At 29.7% G+C, this 16,006-nt stretch overlaps 1 long non-coding RNA gene across 2 annotated transcripts; it reads left to right on the top strand.

Moving 5' to 3' along the window:
• The first annotated feature begins 255 nt into the window (after window positions 1-255).
• Window positions 256-15,045, top strand: LOC139844152 (uncharacterized). Of its 2 annotated transcripts, none has more exons than XR_011757842.1 (7): window positions 256-457; window positions 807-901; window positions 1,152-1,290; window positions 2,179-2,263; window positions 12,667-12,776; window positions 13,077-13,177; window positions 14,476-15,045. It is a non-coding gene; the product is annotated as an uncharacterized lncRNA (long non-coding RNA). The 2 variants fall into 2 exon arrangements; XR_011757843.1 differs by lacking the exon at window positions 256-457 and adding an exon at window positions 578-711.
• The last annotated feature ends 961 nt before the right edge of the window (window positions 15,046-16,006 follow it).

The following is a 16,006-nucleotide window of genomic DNA, read 5'->3' as shown; positions in this document are numbered from 1 at the left end:
TTGCATGTCTGAATTTTCTATTGAAAACCCTTATGGCTGTCATTAGAAAAGTTCTAAAAATGTATAAGAAAATACAAAAAATTTAAATATTTTATTGAAATTTTACTTAAATATTTGTGTGTCTTCTATATTACTAATTCGGTAGTGTAATTCCACGTGGCGCGACCACATTAATTCTCAGCAAATACTTTTTTCTCATAATTTTGAATTAAAAAATTGGTTAATTTTGTATAGCTGGCGCGTGTCCCTAATCAATCACACGCGGATTAAATCAAACTATTTTTCTCTCTCTTCAAACCGTCGCTCTCCTAAGCAAAGATTCACCCTAAATTAGGGTTACCTTCGATTGCATCCGCCACCGATCAAATCTCATTCAAAAAGATCGATAAATTAAATCGTCGTTCATCAACCCTGAGTAGGCATCGATGTTAATTGGGATGATTTGAGGTGTTTTCAGGTAATCGATTTTAGGTTTCTATACTACTCACGTTATCAGATAAAAGCATTGTAAATGCTAATTCATCTCATGATTTGATTCAATGGTCTGTTAATCCACAAAAAATTGTTCATCAGCAAACAATTAATTATCACTTTAACTGATAATCGATCTACACAATACGTATTTTGACTTTTTTGTTTGGCGTGGACAAAATTGCTGTAAATCTGGAGTAATATAAACAACCAAATCGTGATGTTGTTTTCGATTATAAGGTTTGTTAACTGTAATTTACACAGTTTTGTATTGGTGATACTAATTTTTTTTTCATTTACTCTTTCCAATACGTATCTAATTTATGCACTTACAGGTTCATGTGTATACGGATTATCATTGTTATGAGCGATTCATCGACTTTTTTGAGTGAGATAGATTTCGACGATGCATGACTCTTTCGTTATATTGGTTATATGGTTTAAAAGTTTTTCAATTTATCTATTCCATTTTCAAGATTATCTGTCCAAACGGATTATCGCACATTGTGTTTAGGGTTTTAATTGTGTCAAGATCTGAATTTTGTTAAGCTTGGATGGTTTTGTGACTATTGTTTGACTTTTCTTCGTGTAAAGATCTGAACTTTAATGAGTTTGGATTGTTTTGTGATGAGTTTGATTGTTTTAGTATATGGTTCTGATTATTATAACTAATTTTGCAGAGATCATCATTGGTTACTGGGGTTGTATTAGCTCATGCACCAATTGCTTTCTTACTAAATTCATTTCTGGAGATTCATCAGAATTGGTTAGTTAGCGTTGTAGTTTGGGTGGAAAGTTTCTGAAAGACACTCTGTTGAGGTAAATCAATTCATGTTGGATGAAAATAATGTGACTGATATGATAATATTAATCTGATAAGAACATAACATAAATAATGTGACTGATATGATAATAATAGTTTAGTATGAGATCAATGAAATGAAACATATTCTATAATCTAACATTCATGAAATAGAAGGTTTTGCAACTGTTGAACATAATCTTGAAGCTATCTGCCATATTGCAAGTGTAGTAATAATATTGACACTGCCTTTATATTCCTTTCATAATGTGTCCCACATTTACTAATGTCATTGTAAACACATGTCAAATGTATTATAAAGTCAATTGATGATGATGATACTATCCCTTTTTTCTATCCTTTTATTCACATTACTTGCTACAAGTGATAAGATGGGTGGTTCGGGTCAAAAGTACCAAGTAAGAGTTGAATATGTCTTATTTATAATAATAAATGTTAATGTTAATGTTATTGGTGGTTGTTGATTCATGACAAAGAAACATGAAAGTATAAACATGAAAGTAGAAATGTATTATATATTCAAACTTCAATTGTTTATTAAGTATGTTATTGATGATATGAAGTTGTTATTATGATTAGGTTTTGATTTTGAAAGAAAATAATGGTCAGTTGAAAGAATATAGTTAAAAGTGTAATTGTCGTCTATTTTGATTCTTTGACCTATTTGGACCATTTTGTCTCAAATGGAGTTTTTGTTAATTTTGAAAATAAGTTTTGAGTTAATTTTGGTTAAAGTGGAAATTTATGACCCATTTGGGTTATAAGGCCTTACTTTGACAGTCTCTTTAATGTATCGAGCATGAACTAGGGTTTAATTGGGAAGAAATTCGGATACTTGAATGACTGATTGGTTCTCAGTCTTTTTGTATACGTCTTCGCTGTAGAAGTGGAGCATGGAAGCAAGAAAATCACATCTTGTTAAGGGAGGGTTGGTAAACTTTTAAATAGAAGGTCGAAGCAACGAATCAGGTAATAATTTCCATATGAGTTATGTTAAATATATGATGTTTTTCTGTCTTTTAGGCTAATCGCTTTATTATTAAAATGTTTTACAGATCCAAGATTCACTTCGAATGTATAGCTCTGAGTTGCAGCCAACTGAATAAACCTGCAATTTAAAGTCCATTTGGACCCTTTTAAACTGTTAGGTGATTTTGGTGTCAACGTGGGTAATGATCAATTTAGACACATCCACTTTGTTCCACTAAGTATGTTCGCAAATTTTGGTGTTTAAAATATGAGTTTTAGGTATATTTTCGTTAAGGTTTTTATTTTGACCCGTTTAAAAAATAATTGTGCATAAGTCCACCTGTTTGGGTAATTTCTAGAATTTTAAGTTAACAACACTTCTAAAATGTGAACTCTGAGCTGTGGACTGATTTTGGGTCATTCAGGTATATTGAATAAAAATTTGGGTCGTCAACCAATTTTGGTTTCATTGTTGGTAAAAGGTGTCAAAATAACTCTCGAGTCTACTTTGCAGTTTTGTAAGTTAACAGTGGTTAAGTTTTGATGTAAACTAATAATTGGGATAAAAAGTATGTTCGACAAGCTTCAAAATGATATACGATACGTTTGGGTTAGACAAGTCTAAACCGATTTTTAACGAGTGTCAAAAGAAGACGTTGCAACTGCAGTGTCACACCCCCAAATAGGGCCTGGGTTATTTGTGACTAATTATATCAAATCACATTTGTACCAACGAGAACGACTCTAAATGAGACGTTTTATTTATTATATAAACAGCGGAAGCATTATTCAAAGTTTTACATCATGTACAGTAAATGGGAAATGTCTAAACAAAATGATAAATATGAATGATGGATTCCATGCAAGCAGCAAAGCATACATCAATCATCTAGTAGCAAGTAGTAGCTAGCTCAATCATCACCTGAGACAAAACATGCTTAAAGTGTCAACCAAAAAGGTTGAGTGAAATTCATAGGTTTATAAATAATATCCAAAGTTTTAGACCACAAGATTTAGTTTAAAGTTGATCAATATAGATATATCAATCTAAAAGTGTTGCTTCAGTTTGTAATATCGCTACTAAACAAGTTTACCCTATGACACCTTGTACTGTCAGTGTCGTGGAATCATTATTACGTAACCAAAGACCAACGGTCGAATGGTTAGAGACGTTACTCTCAATAGGCCTACTCACAATAATTAAGTTTGCATTTAGACGTAGCAATTAACGATATTACGGTAGGGATTTAGCATGAATCAAAGCATGACAGCATAGTTAACAATTTAGTACTTGTGTCTAAGCGTAAAACAGTTATAAAGCAAGCATGTGTCTCACCCCAAAAGTTATAAAAACAGTTATGAAACAGTAAAAAGTGGGGCTATGAAGTTCACCTTAGTAGCACAAAAGAGTATTCCACGAAAGAATTGAACGAAAGGACATGACCGAGATCTCAACCTAGAGATAGAACGTATGATCAGACATTGCCTAACAGACAATAGTATATAGTACTATATTGATAGTAATGGTTCACTAAAGAATTTCCATTTTCAGAAGGTTACTATTTATGGAAAGTTTCCACTTATAGTAATTTTCCAATTTTAGAAAGTTCGGGTTAATCTTTAGTAAGACGTTGTACAACTTTACTCAAACTTCGTTGCTATCAAATAAGTCAGGAATGACCAGATGTAACCGGGGGCCCAGGATTCTTGACCAGAATCTAAGTCATGGCATTCGAGATCCACAAGCTTACCCATAAATGGCAACCTAGACATCATTCACTTACGACCGTGAGTAGCGATGAAGTTCACATGAATTGTACACTATCTTTGATTAACCTTCACTTTAGGTGTATACACACAACGAATTATTAATGTACTTAATAATTATATATGTGATAATATAACCTAAGTATTATTTAATATTTAGTTATTACACTTTAGTATGTCTTATATATATTAAATATAATTACCTTTAAATAAATATCTAAATTACTTCAAAAATAATAGTGTTTTATTAATCGAACATTATCTAAAAATGTTTAAATAATTAATTAAATATGTAAAAATTATATACATAATTTTTATAGTCTTAGTTAATCATATAGATTAGTAGAAAAATTTAAGAAAACATTTTTATTATATTTTTGTATTTATTTTTGTTTTTACCCTTAATTTATTTACAAAAAAAGTTTAATTCTACATAATTACTAAATAAACCTAAACAATTATTTTTATAATTTTTATAAGTTTCTATCAGTCTAATAACCTATAAAAAATATTTAAAAAATATTATTTTATTATTTTATATTTATTCTTAATTTACCTTCTAATTACATAATAATAGAGTTTAATTATATAATAATTACCAATTCAACCCAAGTAATTATTTTTATAATTTTTGCAGATCTATATAAGTTTTATAAACTCAGAAAAAAATTATATATATTTTATTTTTGGTTAAAACTATTTATTACAAATTTTACATTGTTTTTACGTTTAAACACTACATAATTAGTATTTAATTATAAATAATATTTAATAAATTATCAAAATTATTTTTATACATCATAATACTTATAATACTAATTATAACATATAAACATAATAAATTTTGAATTTTATAAAGAATATACAATAAATATAAATATAATCGACAATATTAAAAAAATAATAAAAATTGAAAGTACCTCAAATTTTCTTCAATGTTTTGAGAGAACAACTTAAGTTTTGGTTTTTGGCAAGAAAATATGAATGAGGAGTCATGTATTTATAGGTAAAAAATGGTTGGTGAAAAGAAAAAAAAAATAATAAAATAAAGGTGCCAATTTTGACAAAATAATAAAAACATGTTAAAAATGTTTTTAATAAGTTTTTATTTTTGAAAATATTTAGTCAAAATTCATGGGCTCATTATTTAATTTATTAAAAAAAATCTTATTTCTTTTTATTTTTATTTTTTTTATAAGCTAAAAATATATATAATGATTTAAATAACTTATCATTTAATTAATAATTATGTTACATATAGTTTTAAATATAATACGCATTAATATTAACTAAAGTTATTTTATATAATTAGTGTAAACTTTAGTTAACAGAACGTGTCAATTAAAAATAAATATTTGATCAAACGTCGAATTTAATTATATATTACGTATGGATAACAACCCTATAGTCAAATTAGTCAATTCAGGTATGGAAATATGAGGGTTGTTATAGTACCTAAGGGTTAAAAGAAATTTCGTCTCGAAATTTAGTTGTTGCCATTAATCGGTGTTGTTCGTACATAGACGAGGATATTTATGTTTTATTTGGTTTTCACGTTCCCAGGTATGCTCGGGCCTTGCGTGAATCCCAACGGATAGAATATTGTTCTGTTTCAAGAATTAAAATCATACATACCATAATTTCTACAAGTTCTTCTACGAAGTGCATTTTATTATTAATGCGGAGATCATTCAAAATGATGATGTTATACAAGTCATTTCAGTAAATTGGATATATAAAATGTGTTATGAATAATATCGAGCTCATTTAAACCTTGAGCGTTTATGCCACAATGTTAGGGTAGATAAAACCGAGAGTAGTTCATGAAAATTATAGTCATGAAGTTTGATAGAGATCATCATTGTTTACAACAAGAATATTGTAATGATGAATATAAGTTGAAGAATAAAGTTTTATCACTATTGAATAATATGGATAGAACGATTCGATTATAGAAAGAGTATAAACGAAGCTATCGTAAAAGAGTGAATGAGTAAATTAAATGTTCGCCTTAACTTTTGACGTAGTCACGATTGATTTCCGGAATTCAAGGGATTAAAGGAAATCTTCGTAATCTATAAGATTTGATTATCCGGTATTTACGGAATTTTGGGATTTCTTTGATTAAATGCGATGAATTGCCTCGATTGCTGTGTTTGGAAATTTTGCTATAAATTAGCTTTTTCCGTTTCATTATCTTCACCACTTCTATACTTTCTTCCTAGATTCATACTTCCAAAAGATTTGTTAATATGCTCAATCCCGTATTGATATTTGTTATTATATTGACCATATATGCAGTCATGCTTCTTTTTCTTTTACCACCAGAGGAATCTGTTTACTTCTACTATGCTCTTGGGGTTATAGTGTTTTTAATTCTCCCGTGTCTTTATGTTGCTATACGCATTAATATACACGATTTGTAATTTCGGTGTTGTTATCGGGCTTTGTATTTTCCCTTATATGTCGGAGCTCTTTACCTTTTTATTCTGCTCTCGACTCTAAGTTAAGCGAGTAATGGTCCAGAATTTGTAGGTATGAAGTTTCGAATGAACCTAATGTTCTAAGCGTAATATCACGATTTGATTTGGTAAATTATCAGAATTACTGAGGATAGAACTATCAAGAATATATGTTCTTGATATGTTCAGAGATTAAGTAGAATGTAAGAGTCGTGTAACATGGCAAATAATGATTATAAAGTCTATGAATCATCATCTTTCATTAAAAATTTAGCATGACTTACTGTAATATAATCACGTTGGCCTGACGTCATTATATTATACTAACTCATGCTTCAATTTCCAACATTTCTTCAAAACATTTATAATTTAAACTTGAATTTTACTGAATATAGAAACTAAAATAGTTTCCTTTATAAAGATATCGCAAAGAGATACTTAATTGTGGACAAGAATCGTTATGAAAATATCTTCAGAAATATAGAGGATATTTATAACGACATTTTGGAATTTCTAAGTTCGAAGGTTGATGAAGAAAAATTTTCCGCAAGCTTTTAACATAATTTCGGAGCAAGATATTCTCTAAAGATTTCATCGGATCCAGAATTACCTGGATTCTTTGAATATAGGGTTTGGTCCTTGTATTTGTCCTTGGTCTCCTCCATGGTTAGCTCAATCCGTTTTTCAGTTCCAAATTTTCTTTTGAGCTTTTCCAACGTACCATTCTTTATTATCAAACTTTTGGCCATTGAGACCATCTACAATTTTGCTGTTTCCTCTGCATTTAATGCAGCCATATTTGATTCATCGGTTATCAATCCGAGATGGTTTCAAGAAATTTCATTTTTAGATGATTAAACGCTGATTGTAATCGTCAACGGATCTAATGGTTGATGAATAGGCGTTGTTGATTTCAAAAGTAATGAACGATAATTTCAGTGGTTTGATGTGATAATTCATCATAGAATACAAATGAATATAATTCATGAATGTAGTGATCTTTAGGAAGATTACACTTGCTAAAGCTTTACTTGGATTCCGATATGTCCAAATCAGAATAGGTAATTAAATTTGTATGAAAATGGTTGTTCTTTAGTGAACGGATACATATGTGGATGTAAGTAGTATAGTTACTAATTATTGAATCAGAATTTGAAGAATGTACAATGTAAGATATTGATGTGAGATATAAATATTTCTCGGGTTTTACCTACCCGTTAAAATATTTTCACAATTAACAGTTTGTACAAAAGGATTTTTAATTACAATCTTTATGAAGATATACGTTCATATATGTATTCTTCACGTATAATATAGATTTAATGAGTTAATATACTATTAAAATCATTTGATTTGCGGTTGAAGCGAGAATAAATAATCTTCAAAACTTGAGAGATTACATAATCATCGCAGAATCTTTCTTTAATGAAGTTATGAATCAATACTCCATCGTTCATTGTTATTGATATACCTCGGTATATGATGTTGATGCTCGTGGAATTCTTGTGAAATTCACAAGGCACGAATGATGGTTTCTAAAGAGTTTTGAGTACATCGAAAATGAAAGTGTAAAACCAAACATGTATTTGAATAATACACTTAGTTTATTATGAAATGGAGTTTATTGTGATGAAGCAGTGATTAACGAGGAATGTATATCATAGCATATTAGTGATATGAATTAACCAAGTAGTACATAATATTTAAGATTCACACGTAATAGCTTAATACGAAAAGATTTATTATTGTTCCAAACCATATATATATATATATATATATATATATATATATAAAGTATACATATAAAATTTTCAGGAAGAATGAGTCAATACATCTTAACTCATTATTACTAATATTCCTTGGTATCTATGGGGCGTATGATGTTGATATCCGAGGTACAGATTATGGTGTTTGTTGTTGGTGAAGCTGATGTTGTTGGTGGTGATGCTGTTGGTACTGGTGGTGATGCTGGTTATGCTGCTGGTGCTGCTGCTGGTGCACGTAGGTTTCGCACCATATTCTCCAGAGCCACCACTTGAGCGCGAAGCTCATTGACTTCTTCTATTATTCCGGGGTGATTGGCGGTTTGGACAAGTGGATGAATAAGATCTAGAATTTTAGATATTATATATTCGTGACTGGATACCCTGGAAATGAGGGTGAAAATAGTGTTCCGAACGGGTTCGCCGGTAAGTGCTTCAGGTTCTTCACCAAGAGGTGAATTCGGTTGGTGGAAGGGATCACCTTATTCTTGTCTCCATTGATTAAGTTTACTACGAACCCATCCCCAATTCATCCAAAATAGATGATGACTAATTGGTTGGTTCATTCCGGTTACGCTGCCATTGGAGCTCGAGGAGTTCGAGGAATCATGTGAGAAATCCATGTTATCTGATCGGAATAAGGGTTTTTGTTATGAGATGAGTGTTGAATATTGAATGATATATTTGTCTTCTTGATATACGTATATATAGCAAAAAGATTTCCGTAATTTACGGAGGAAATTTAGGAAAAGTGTTAGACAAAGTTTATTAAGATAGATATGATAAGATATAATAAGATATGATGTGTCTATAATCCAATAATAGCAGTATGACGTGTCGAGATCATAAAATGATAAGTATGTAATCTGATAATCTTTCGATTAAAGACTTTCAATTCGTAATGGCCTATTCAGGTCTAGGGGCTTGAGCTATAGGATCCGTTAAATCGGTAATCCAAACCCTTCCATTCTAGAGTTTCGTAGACGCCATCCGTCAAGAAAATTCAATAACGAGAAATAAAAGGTATAAAAGTAATGAATATGAGTAGTGATGACATTATAATGTCTTTGAGATTCTCGATAACTCAATGACATTTTTCGGTTCGCAAACTGATGCATAAAGGCATAAAGCATATAGGTACGTGATATAACAGGGAGTTATATACGTTTGAGTATGAATAGTAACAAATATAGGAGTTTCAAAAATTCATGGATAATATTTCATGTAATACATATGTAATACATAAAACCATGATAAATGACATAGGAATGTCGAGAACGGTGTTGCATTTAAATGTGGTGGCGGAATTGAATAGTAGTTAGGAGAATGAGCAGAGTTCTTAGATTGGCTCGGCATTCTAAGATAAGTAAAGTTTCTAAAGTATAGTGTAGCATTTAACAGTTAAAGGCAACAATTAAAGGCACTATAGTCAAAGGAAGTTGTAGTCCTACATTGCTAAGGTACCTAATTGTATAAGGCACACATAAGATGCAATCCTGGTTCTCTACAACAACCTGCTCTGATACCAATCTGTCACACCCCCAAATAGGGCCTGGGGTATTTGTGACTAATTATATCAAATCACAGTTGTACCAACGAGAACGACTCTAAATGAGACGTTTTATTTATTATATAAACAGCGGAAGCATTATTCAAAGTTTTACATCATGTACAGTAAATGGGAAATGTCTAAACAAAATGATAAATATGAATGATGGATTCCATGCAAGCAGCAAAGCATACATCAATCATCTAGTAGCAAGTAGTAGCTAGCTCAATCATCACCTGAGACAAAACATGCTTAAAGTGTCAACCAAAAAGGTTGAGTGAAATTCATAGGTTTATAAATAATATCCAAAGTTTTAGACCACAAGATTTAGTTTAAAGTTGATCAATATAGATATATCAATCTAAAAGTGTTGCTGCAGTTTGTAATATCGCTACTAAACAAGTTTACCCTATGACACCTTGTACTGTCAGTGTCGTGGAATCATTATTATGTAACCAAAGACCAACGGTCGAATGGTTAGAGACGTTACTCTCAATAGGCCTACTCACAATAATTAAGTTTGCATTTAGACATAGCAATTAACGATATTACGGTAGGGATTTAGCATGAATCAAAGCATGACAGCATAGTCAACAATTTAGTACTTGTGTCTAAGCGTAAAACAGTTATAAAGCAAGCATGTGTCTCACCCCAAAAGTTATAAAAACAGTTATGAAACAGTAAAAAGTGGGGCTATGAAGTTCACCTTAGTAACACAAAAGAGTATTCCACGAAAGAATTGAACGAAAGGACGTGACCGAGATCTCAATCTAGAGATAGAACGTATGATCAGACATTGCCTAACAGACAATAGTATATAGTACTATATTGATAGTAATGGTTCACTAAAGAATTTCCATTTTCAGAAGGTTACTATTTATGGAAAGTTTCCACTTATAGTAATTTTTCAATTTTAGAAAGTTCGGGTTAATCTTTAGTAAGACGTTGTACAACTTTACTCAAACTTCGTTGCTATCAAATAAGTCAGGAATGACCAGATGTAACCGGGGGCCCAGGATTCTTGACCAGAATCTAAGTCATGGCATTCGAGATCCACAAGCTTACCCATAAATGGCAACCTAGACATCATTCACTTACGACCGTGAGTAGCGATGAAGTTCACATGAATTGTACACTATCTTTGATTAACCTTCACTTTAGGTGTATACACACAACGAATTATTAATGTACTTAATAATTATATATGTGATAATATAACCTAAGTATTATTTAATATTTAGTTATTATACTTTAGTATGTCTTATATATATTAAATATAATTACCTTTAAATAAATATCTAAATTACTTCAAAAATAATAGTGTTTTATTAATCGAACATTATCTAAAAATGTTTAAATAATTAATTAAATATGTAAAAATTATATACATAATTTTTATAGTCTTAGTTAATCATATAGATTAGTAGAAAAATTTAAGAAAATATTTTTATTATATTTTTGTATTTATTTTTGTTTTTACCCTTAATTTATTCACAAAAAAAGTTTAATTCTACATAATTACTAAATAAACCTAAACAATTATTTTTATAATTTTTATAAGTTTCTATCAGTCTAATAACCTATAAAAAATATTTAAAAAATATTATTTTATTATTTTATATTTATTCTTAATTTACCTTCTAATTACATAATAATAGAGTTTAATTATATAATAATTACCAATTCAACCCAAGTAATTATTTTTATAACTTTTGCAGATCTATATAAGTTTTATAAACTCAGAAAAAAATTATATATATTTTATTTTTGGTTAAAACTATTTATTACGAATTTTACATTGTTTTTACGTTTAAACACTACATAATTAGTATTTAATTATAAATAATATTTAATAAATTATCAAAATTATTTTTATACATCATAATACTTATAATACTAATTATAACATATAAACATAATAAATTTCGAATTTTATAAAGAATATACAATAAATATAAATATAATCGACAATATTAAAAAAATAATAAAAATTGAAAGTACCTCAAATTTTCTTCAATGTTTTGAGAGAACAACTTAAGTTTTGGTTTTTGGCAAGAAAATATGAATGAGGAGCCATGTATTTATAGGTAAAAAATGGTTGGTGAAAAGAAAAAAAAATAATAAAATAAAGGTGCCAATTTTGACAAAATAATAAAAACATGTTAAAAATGTTTTTAATAAGTTTTTGTTTTTGAAAATATTTAGTCAAAATTCATGGGCTCATTATTTAATTTATTAAAAAAAATCTTATTTCTTTTTATTTTTATTTTTTTTATAAGCTAAAAATATATATAATGATTTAAATAACTTATCATTTAATTAATAATTATGTTACATATAGCTTTAAATATAATACGCATTAATATTAACTAAAGTTATTTTATATAATTAGTGTAAACTTTAGTTAACAGAACGTGTCAACTAAAAATAAATATTTGATCAAACGTCGAATTTAATTATATATTACGTATGGATAACAACCCTATAGTCAAATTAGTCAATTCAGGTATGGAAATATGAGGGTTGTTATATGCCGAAACTAAATACTGGATTTTTTTCAGTCACCAATAGCAAGTGCATTTTTTGACTTTTTGGATTGTTTTCGTAAAGTCACAACTTTCGAGCCGTGATTTATTTTATATTATTTTCCTTTGTTCGAGTCGTATATGATGTGTTGCATTCTTAAAGGTAGAAAATCTCAGTTTTATTAATTCAATTAGTTGCTATGTTTTGTGTTGTTCAGGTATGATGTTTATAAGTTTGAACTTAATTCTAATTGTTTTTAGTGTATATGCAGGTACAATATGTAATTAACTGATTTATAGGGTTTATGATACCACATGTTTTTTCTGAATCTTGCAGATGATATAGTATGGCTACACATTTGATAAATTATAGGTCAGACATACAGAAGGATGTATTCGAAATCCAGGAAAGGAAAAGGTGATCCTGAATAATATGTTTCAAAACAGGTATGCCAATAACCCATTTGAGGTATGTTTTCAATATACCCTTGCAAAATTTCATCACTTTAGTCGCAAAATTAGCGTCAATTTGATGATTATGTTCCAGAAACCTGCAAAATAAAACTAATGAATTTCATATGAAGCTTTCTAATTTTGTCGAAAATCAATTTCTAATCAGGAACGATTTCTAAACAGACAAACCCGTGCTTATTTGATTTGTGTAATTCTGGTGTGTTTTGTTCGATTGTTGACCAAAACCCGTGCTAATTAGGAATAAATGATTGACTTATCATTTTATAATATTAGCTTGAAGAGAAGTGGTAAAGGAAAGAGACCTGGAAAGGGTGGAAACAAATTCATGAAAAGTGTTGATCTCGGATTTAAAAATCCTAGAGAGGCTACTGAAGGTAAGTTTATAACCTCAATTTATAAGTACTATCTACTATATATGTTGGTTGTTTGTATGTTATATTATTAGGATACTGAGTTGTTCAAGCTACTGAGGTAATTTGTAGTTATAGGATTGTTATTAGTAAATACTTAAATATGGGTCATCTATGATATCTTTGATAATTACTTTTTTTTTTAATTAGTAATTACTGCAAATAAAATTATTATTTCAACAATATTAGTTGTGAAGCTCCCTCTGTCAGATGTTAATTATTCAGTTGGTAATTTTTTAATACTACATTTGAAACTGAAATTGAATCGTTGATGATCGATGCCTAAAAAACTTTGACTTGTGTTTGATTCTGTACATCTTCACATGTTCTAATGTTGCTTTGGTAGAGTTATTTAAGGAATAATGTGTTAATCTTTGCTATTGTTTGTTTAAATCATAACTATATTGTGTGTTTATATTAAAGCAAGTATAAGTATTTAGTTGTCAATAACATATATAATTATTGATTGAATTGGAACTGTATCACACAAGTTGTCTGCATGTTGAATAAGTATTTGTCTTCTCTGAAGATAAAACTAAGAATGCATATGTAATTATATGTTTTATGTTAATGCATCTAAAGTCTGCCTTTCAAAAAAAAAAAAAAATGCATCTAAAGTCTAAACCAACAACAACATTTAGATGGCTATCATTAATCAATATAATATAATGATATTCATTATGCTCCATTTTATTGAGAGGCTTAATTTCAACAAGTAGTTAAGGCCAACTTATTATCACAAATATTTATTAAGATTCACATGGTTCATCTAATTGGCACAAAGATTAGTTGCACGTTTTGAGCGGGATTTGCATATATGCTATATGATCACATCTTTCAAACTGCTACGAGTAGATGTGTGTTGTCATCCATCTATTTGGGAGGACCAAAAAATATTTGGCTCTTCTTTTATAGTTGATTAATTTTCATACTCATTGTTTCATAAGTACCATCTTATGAAGTCAATACATGTCAACTAACTATGACTCTATGAGTACTTATAGGACTGAAAACTAAGCCTGTAAAACTGCTCGGGTTGGGTCAAGAAGAGCCAAATAGGTTTGAATAAAAACGGGTCATGGGTCGATCGGGTCTCAAAATTCAAACGGTCGAACGGGTCAAGTACAAACTGGTTGGGTCGGGTAAAATTACTGTTTGACATGTTAGACTCTATTTGACCATATTGAGCATCCAGTAAAATTACTACTTTGTAAACTTTTTGTTTTTTATTCAACTCATATTAGTATTTATTAACTTGGCAGTGGCAAAAATGTGAGGAAGGCTCAACCACAAGTAGATCTTAAAACACTAATGTGTGTTTGGTAGGTGGGACAACAAGGAAGTGACAAGTAGTGATGGGTATATGACGCTTCAAACCAAAATTTGACTTTGCTTTCATAAATCAAAGAAGCGAAAAAGCATCTGGTGAAAGTGAATGCACATCATTCTTTGCCAGTTGCCACCATATCTAATGGGTTCCAAAACAATGGCCATCAAATGCCCATAAAATGTGAGCGCGATACCTTAAAACAATGGCCATCAAAAGCTTATAATTGTTACTAATTTTCTGCATAAAGTTGCAATGAAAATCAATAAAAGTCAAGGACAATCTTTATCACACGTTGGTTTATTTCTTCTAAAACCAATCATGGACAACTTTAAATGGTTCGTATTACTTTAAAATCTATTTATAACTTTTTAGTATTTTGTTAATCAATTTTAATACTTTATAACATGTACATTGTTTAAAGGACAAAACTGGAGATGTTAATGGATCGGATCAAGAGGATAAATTGTCATGTATGATCATATACGTCTAATAATTTTAATGTTATTACTACTGCTACATACCATTCAACATTGATTCATATCATTCACATTAAGGATATATAAAAGGTTTTGTCACCGTTCGAGCAATGTATGTAACTATCAACAATCACAACTTAGTTTCATTACGAGTCCTCGTGACACGCACCGCGCACAGACTCATAAATATAAAGCTCTGATTATCAATAATGTTGGTGATGTGTTTTGCTATTATCGGATTTAGTAGTCTTAATTTATAGGTTTTGTGTAAAAAACATAGTTAAGGAATTCACCAACTAAAATACTTGTGACACTGACTATATGATATGATTACTTTCTATATCATTTTAAGATTCAAGATTGTTTGCGGAAGAGTCCCCGTGCAACGCACGCGCTCTTAAATCCTATGTGTCGATTAGTGTGATTCGAGTGTCAATATTAACGCAATCCTACGTGCAACGCACGGGCTCTTAAATCCTATTGTGTTTATTTGCTAATAACATGTTGATATCGTTGATTTGCTTTTACGTTCATGCTTGGGCTCATTAGTGTGATTCGAGTGTCAATATTAACATTGAAGGTTTATGCGTGTGAAGTTTGGTATTTTTTTACATGTCACCGAATAATATACTAAGACTAATAGTTACGTTCATAAATTAATTTATAAATTACGGATATAATATTGTTTCGTTAAATTGTTTGGATAATCGGGAGGGTTTTGTTTGTAGAGCTGCCGACGAACGGGCTCTTAAAGTATTTCTGCCTTAAAATGCTATCATCAACAAATAATGTTGTACAAATAGTAACGATTATGAGAACTATTTTTTAGAGCTGCCGTGCAACACATGGGCTCTTAAAATCTATGTATGAACTATAATTTATCAAAGTTTTACTAATGTGTGTTGTTTACAAAAACATATTTTACTAATTCAATCACAACGGTACTTTTGACATTTTTCCTATAATATTGTTATTTTATATATAAGT

This window comes from Rutidosis leptorrhynchoides, chromosome 4 (genome assembly GCF_046630445.1).
Source record: "Rutidosis leptorrhynchoides isolate AG116_Rl617_1_P2 chromosome 4, CSIRO_AGI_Rlap_v1, whole genome shotgun sequence".
In the NCBI taxonomy this organism is placed as follows: Eukaryota; Viridiplantae; Streptophyta; class Magnoliopsida; order Asterales; family Asteraceae; genus Rutidosis; species Rutidosis leptorrhynchoides.
The sequence above is the reverse complement of the archived record's forward strand: the minus strand, read 5'-3'. Positions and strand labels throughout refer to the sequence as shown.